Source organism: Mastomys coucha, unplaced genomic scaffold, assembly GCF_008632895.1.
Source record: "Mastomys coucha isolate ucsf_1 unplaced genomic scaffold, UCSF_Mcou_1 pScaffold15, whole genome shotgun sequence".
Taxonomy (NCBI): domain Eukaryota; kingdom Metazoa; phylum Chordata; class Mammalia; order Rodentia; family Muridae; genus Mastomys; species Mastomys coucha.
In genome coordinates this window covers 154,556,021-154,563,184 of record NW_022196897.1, presented here as the reverse complement: position 1 = coordinate 154,563,184, position 7,164 = coordinate 154,556,021, and the positions used below count along the sequence as shown (strand labels likewise).

Below are 7,164 nucleotides of genomic sequence, written 5' to 3'. Positions count from 1 at the left end.
GGGGCGGAGACGGGGGAAGGGCGGAGACGGGGGAGGGGCGGAGACTGAGGAGAGTTGAAAGGGGCTCTATCAGGAACATGAATGGGGGCTGTGGGCCGCTCTGCCTCGTGCTACCAGGACACAGAGACCATTGATAGAGGGTAGCAACGGGCTTCCGCTGCATCGAGCTCAGCTGATAGAGAGGCAGGGCCAGGAAGATGATGGAAAAGGGCTTTGTATGGAGGGGTCCCCCGCTCTCTTGGGCGCATAGCCTGGCCAGAGGCATAGCTGTCAAAGCAGTTGTCACAGGGGTTGTTGAGCTCTCAGAGGAAGGCCACACTCTGAAATAAGCGAGGGGTGCCTGGAAGGTATCGAGAGAGGGACAGGTAGAGGAGACTTCTCTTCCCTTTGAAGCTCCAGACGATGTGGATCCTGGGATGAAGGGTTCAGAATTGAGAGGAAACGCCAAGAGGCCAGCTGCTCCAGCCTGCAGCTCCAGCTAAGATAGCAGCTTCCAGAACCCTAGACGTAACCAGCCTTACTCCATTCCGTGTGGAGGTCGGGGACTGGAAGAGGCAGGAGATTAGTGTCTGAACAGGTTAGGTACTTCCCAGCAGCCTCTGGGGGCGTGTTGGTTTGGTCTCTGGGAGCAGAGATGTGCCGACCCCTCCCACTCCTAGCTTGTCCGTCGTCTTGCATTAAAGATGAATGCTAGTCACCTCCGTTATGGAACTGCAGGCATATCCCTTGGTGGGTCAGAGGTCACCCATGTCTGCTCCATCCCCAGATCCACAGATGGGATGGTTCCTGTTACAGAGGAAGCAGCTGGGCTTGGGGGCTCTGTGAGGCCCCCAGAGGTGGCTTTCTAGACGCAGGCAGGCACACAGGTGTGTTGGGGGGAGCCCCCCGTCCCCCAACATGATTCAACCCTTGGACATCCAGGGATTTGATGGCTTCCACGGCAGGATTCTTTTCTTCAGAACCTTCTCCACAGTGTCTGTACCCCCTCACCCTAACTCCAGCCCAGAACTGCTGGGACAGTCTGTGGCTTTAGAAGGTGAAAAGGTTGGGTTGTTGTAGGACATCTCAGAACCTTGACTGTCCTGGGTGACATTAAAAATCTGTAAGACCAGGAGGTAAGACCCTGGCACTTCCTAGACCATAGAATACGTTAAGACACTCTGAAGGGAGCCACTCCTGTGGTCTTCGGTCCTCCACCAACCCACAGTCCTGGATGTGCGGCCCATAGCAGGTCTGGCCTGAAGCCCAGCACTGCTCCTTCAAATGCTATATCCAGGTGTCTCCATTTATGCTTTGTCCTCCCTACCCCCTCCTGGGTCTGAGCCATGTGTCCCTAAGGCAGCAAGGTGTCACTGGCCAGTTTATGTTTGGTGTCCTGCTCCCGAGGTTCTGTTCAGTGTGGCCTGCTGAGCTCCGAGGTGAGATGCGGGCACAGTTTGGCTCTTGATTGATTACCAAGGCTCTCGGTCCTCCTGGTCCTGCACTGGGGGAACTGTCCCACACGTCCCTCTCCGGTGAAGGGTTCTGAATTCTATTGTTTTGGGTTTACAGGTGGACATGCTTCCATCTGCCTGGGGTGACTGGGTGTGGCTCCTTTCCTTCTAGCTGTCATTCAAAGGGTTCCCTCCCCCTGAAACCAGAACTGGCCACCCAGAACACGGGCCACATACCAGCGTATGTGATCAGGGGTACAGTGGGCATTAGTCTGGTCTCTGTGTAGAGGCAAGCATCGGCCTCAGAAGTTTGCTCTGCCTCTCTCCCTTTGGTCCAAGGAGCTCCACAGCCCAGTGCTTGGCCCATGACCAAGTGCCCCACCATTTGCATCTCTTCTGGGCTGCATTCCTGCATGCTCTTGCCTTTCTGGGCCTGTTCTTCCTTGGGCTGAGAGCTCATCTGCTTTCCCACTCTGATGGTTAAAGATGCTTGCAAGTGTTTTCCTTGAAATGGGAAATGTGACATTCCAGGTACATCGGGTCTCCCTCATCCACCCTTGACATGTGGTCTGAAAACATTGACCTGCATTCTCCTGACTGTGAACCTTTCTGGAACTCATCTCCCTTCCTGAAGCTCTGTATTGTACTGGACATTTCAGGCTGCGCAGGGCAACTGGTCCACTAACGAGTCTCTCCCTGCCCCTCTCCATCCTCTCCAGCTCCCCGTCTCCTCACCCTTTCTTCCCCTATGTTCTTGACCCCTGATCTCTCCCACCATTCATGCCCAGACCCTACCCCACCCCCAAATTTTTGCTGGCTGCCTCCTGAGCCAGGCACTGCTCTGAGCTTTGGGTGGGTGACAGGTCACAAAGCCTTGCACATGGGTCATTTTTGTTATATGTTTATCCCTATGTTATAAGGATAGCTATAAGTGTAGATACCAATGTCTAAGGAGGTGTATCAAAACAAATATGGGGGAAGTCACACAGATTCAGAGCTGGAGGGCAGCCATGGGGTGGGGTGGGCACAGCCCCAGGAGGGTCTGAAGGAAGAGCATTTTGGAGAGTGGGAACAGCAGGTGCTAGTGGCCTATCGGTCAGAGCAGCAGGTGGTGTTGGGGGTTGTCTGCAGCAGTGATCTAGGTGTTTCTGGAGAAGATGGCTCTGGCTGCCTTTGAGAGACTGAGGCTAGGGAGGCAAGAGTTTGGAAGGAGAGAGTCTAGCTAGTCATTTCCAGGACAACCTCCAGGAGATTTCTGGTCATCTCCCTTAGCTGTGGGTTCTCATCCTTCTGTCTCAGGTACTCCTGTTCAGCCTTGGTCCAAAATATTAAATGGAAAATTCTGGAAAGAAATGATTTTCCATAGTTTTTCCTATCATGATCCTTTGACTGTCAGTGGTCTAGTTTGTGAATTAAGCGACCTTCCAGATTTGCATGCTGATAACATGGAGCATCTGCAGGGACACAGCCAGCCTCGTTGAAGGCAAATGCCCTGTGGATGGAGATGGAACCAAGTTGAGCACCTTTCCTCGAGTTGGGTTGGGTTGTTTGAGATGCAATTAAAAGTGCCAAAGTAGGACAAGAGTGTAGGTCACCTCTACCACTTCCTCTGTGAGAACACGGGGTGGCTGTGGGCTCGATGCATAGTAGGCCATTGGGAGTAAAGCCAAGGGGGACTCAGAAGTGACTGTCAACACTGGTGACTCCTCCTGGGAACCATGTTGATGCCGCAGATGAACTGTGGTTTGGGGGTCATCAGGCCAGCTTACCACCAAGCCCACCGCAGACCCTGGGGACACGGGCATGCCCTTGGTTCTTAGCCACAGGAAGGAGACTGTGGGGGCAGAAGGAGCTGAAGCCCAACTCAGCAGACACCCTTGATGTCTTTCTCCCTCCTGGGGAGACAGGATGTGGTCTGGTGCTGGCTGGAACCTGGAGGTGACCTGTGGGGACAGCCTACACTGTGCACACATGTGAGCAAGAGCCTCCTGGTATGGGAGACACCAGTTTGAAAGCCGCATCGGCTCTCGTTCTTCATAGGAAATGCATAAACAGGAGACGGCAGGTGGATGAAAACTGAGTATTTCCACTCTATTTAAATATCGGACTGTGTTATCGCCAACCCCAAAATCAAGCGCACAAGTGGGTCACCCTGAAACTGCAGCCTGAATCTTTGCGGAATGCTTTGTGTATGGGACTGGGTACTGGGTTTGAAGGCAGAGCCTCATGCGTGCTAGGCAAGCAGTCTATCACTGAGCTATATTCCTGTCTACTTTTTACGTTGTTTTCTTAGTCACTGAGCCATGGGATACGGGCATCGTAAACAGACTGTGTTTGTGTACCACAGCCCTCTGCTGGGCATGGGGAGGGACCTGCAGTATGTGAAGTTTTTTTCCACCCCTTTCCTTGTAAAGAATTTATCCCAGTGCCTCCGGGACAGTGTCATTCACCCTAGGGACGTCTGTTCTGAGGATTCTGCGTGTGGCCGTGAACAACTGCTGATCCAGTTCCTTACCTTCTGCAAAAGGAGCAGCATACATCCCTGTGCACAGACACTGAAAGATCATGCTCTGCCATGAGCACAGAGGACAGAGTGTCTTACGCACTTATCGCATGCCAAGCAGGGTTGGTTCTGGTTCATGAGTCTGAGCTCAGTTTGGGGCCTGTTGGGTCTAGAGGTTCTGGGCTTCCATTCTGGGTGTCTGGCCTCAGTATCCCCACTGTGTTTCAAGGTTATCGGAAAAAGAAAAATGGGAGCTTCCTAGTAAGGGGTGTGCGTGCGTGCTTGCATGTGTGTGTGTGTGTGTGTGTGTGTGTGTGTGTGTGTGTGTGTGGAGGTCAGAGGTCATCCTTGGGTGCCCATCCTCACCTTCTTCCTTATCAGAGACAGGGTCCATTGTTCTCAGCTGTGTCGTCTGGGCTACCTGCCTGCAAGCCCTGGGAGTTCTTCTGTCTCTGCCTTCCACCTTGCTGTCAGAGTGCCGGGATTACAGGCATGCAGTATTTTATCCAGTTTACACAGGGTCTGGGATCACGGCATGCAGTATTGTATCCAGTTTACACAGGGTCTGGGATCTGAACTCAGGTCTTCATGCTTGCACTGAGCCACCCCACCCCCCCCACCTCAAGTCCCTTCTAAGGTCTTTGACAGGGATCCACAAGCCCAGTAAACAGTTAGTCACATTGGTCGGCTCCTTCTGCCCCAGCCACAGCAGCAGCGGCATAGTCTTTATCCCAATATCCTCTAGGCCATGCCGATATTGAGAGAAGCTGGGCTCTGAAAAAAGAGCCTTGAGGTTGACTCAGCCTGAATCCCTTTCACCCTGCCAGGCTTCCTCTTGCCAACTCAGAAAAGGTTCTGTAGAAAATTCCCAGGTTCAGAAAACCCTACCTGTGCCCAGACAAGCCCACAGAACTGGCAAGGGCTACTGTTGGCAGATCGCTTGCCTGGGCTCAAAGTGGGTCTGAATGTCTCCTTCCCCTGCAGTGGCTCAGCTCTGTCCCTCAGCCCGCCTCCACCCTACCCCTCCCGACCACCATTGTGCTCCTTACACCTTCCAGACTGTTCTCTTTGTGCTCCCTGCTGCCGTGCTCCCTGCTTCTGTGCTCCCTACTTCTGTGCTCCCTGCTGCTGTGTTCCCTGCTGCTGTGCTCCCTGCTGCTGTGCTCCCTGCTGCTGTGCTCCCTTCTGCTGTGCTCCCTGATGCTGTGCTCCCTGCTGCTGTGCTCCCTGCTGCTGTGCTCCCTGCTGCTGTGCTCCCTTCTGCTGTGCTCCCTTCTGCTGTGCTCCCTGCTGCTGTGCTCCCTGCTTCTGTGCTCCCTGCTGCTGTGCTCCCTGCTGCTGTGCCCCCTTCTGCTGTGCTCCCTGCTGCTGTGCCCCCTTCTGCTGTGCTCCCTGATGCTGTGCTCCCTGATGCTGGCTCACGTAATGAAGCCGCCTTTCAACCGCTGCTGCCAGCCTCAGACAAGTTCTGCCTGCCTCTGGGATTCTGCAGGGCAGGTGTGGCCCTTGACTTTGGAGGTCAAGAGACACCAAGACACAGAAAGCCTGTCCCAGAATGGCTGACCCCTCAGCCTTTATGCCAGAGTAACAGGTCCTCCATGAACATCCAGCAAGGAGAACCCGGTGCCCAGCATGGAGTACCCAGTGCCCAGTGTAGAGAACCCAGTGCCCAGCATGAAGAACCCAGTGCCCAGCATGGAGTACACAGTGACCAGCATGGAGTACCCAGTGCCCAGCATGGAGAACCAAAATAGCCCTTGCCCCATGCACACCAGAGTCTTTCATTATGAGTCACGTGACTCTGCTGACCAGCCGCCCCCCTCCCAGCTGCTTTCTCGAAATCACAGGGGGCAAAATGGGTCTGTTTAGCACGAGGAATGGTTAGCTCAGCCTTTGGCAAATGGCACAGAGGCCTCTCTGGATACTTCAGTTCCTATTAGGACAGAGGCAGAAGGACCCAGATGCCCCTCTGCCTTGGTGAGTACCCATGTGCGGAACCCACTCGGCACCTCACTCAGGACAGATGCCATGGCAACTCCAGGAGAAACTGGGGTACTGCTGCATAGAGCGCTGCAGACCGTAATGGGACTCCGTTTCCCACACCTAAAGTAATCTTGTGTGTATGTAATATATAAATACCTATTTATCCCCCTCAAATACGTGCTCTAGCTCTAGCCTACTGCTCTATGGAAGAGCAACCCCACCCAAAAGCAAGTTAGTGGCTGAAGGCCAGCAGTTAGCCGAATCTTCCTCCTGTGCTTTTTCTGTTCTCCTACCGCCATTAGTGAAGACACCGTGGACAGCTAGCCGGCGGAGTCTGTTTTCCCGGGGCGCTAACTCCCGCCCCAGACCTCTTTTGTGAAGTTTGTAGCTTTCTTCCCTCCGTCCCACAGAGCTGCTGTCCGGGTCTTGCCTTTGGACTTCATGCTCTAGCATCCTGTTGGACTTGTTTCTTACCCGGGATGTGTTGACTTGGTTTTAGCACCTGGAGAAGGGCCTGGGTCTTGGGAAATGACTAAACCATCACCGTGGCTTTTTCCCATGGTGTTTCTGACACCTCTTTAATTTTTTATTGATCTGGGGATCCAGTCCCCCTGAGACAGTTTATAAAGGAAGAGCCAGGCCTGCTTTACCTATCCCTCTGTCGGCTCTGTCTGTGGGTAGAGGGGAAGACACTCGGGGGTTGGGCGAGAGGGGTGTCTGTTCTGGTCCTTAGCTGCAAAGCTTGCCCACTTGGGCTGATGTCTGTTTTATCCTCTATACTGCTCTGAAACTAGATCTCTGGGCAGGCGAGCAGAGCCCCTGGGTCACATTGCAGCCAGTGTGGGGCATCCAGCTCGGGTCTATGCAGGACCGTTGCATGCAGGCACTTTGCACTAAATTGCCTGCTGTGAACTAACAAGTAGGTTTCATCTATGGTTCTGTGATTCTGCTGTCCCAGAGAAGCTGGAAGGACACTCCTTGCTGGCTGTTTCTCCAAAAGTCTGGACAAACGGGTGTTCTGTTGCATAAACTAATGGTGGTAGGGTGCCTGTGAAATGTTCAGCGGCTGGTGCTCACCGCAGGGATTGGTGCTCACTGCAGGGGCTGGTGCTCACCGCAGGGGCTGGGGCTCACCGCAGGGATTGGTGCTCACTGCAGGGGCTGGGGCTCACCCGCAGGGACTGATGCTCACCACAGGGGCTGGGGCTCACAGCAGAGGCTGGGGCTCATTGCAATGGCTGGCAC

At 54.0% G+C, this 7,164-nt stretch overlaps 1 protein-coding gene across 7 annotated transcripts in view; it reads left to right on the top strand.

Annotated features, from left to right (window-relative positions):
* Nfatc2 (nuclear factor of activated T cells 2) overlaps positions 1-7,164 on the top strand; it is a 134,321-nt gene that overhangs the window by 106,304 nt on the left and 20,853 nt on the right. The gene's annotated exons all lie outside the window — the stretch shown is intronic.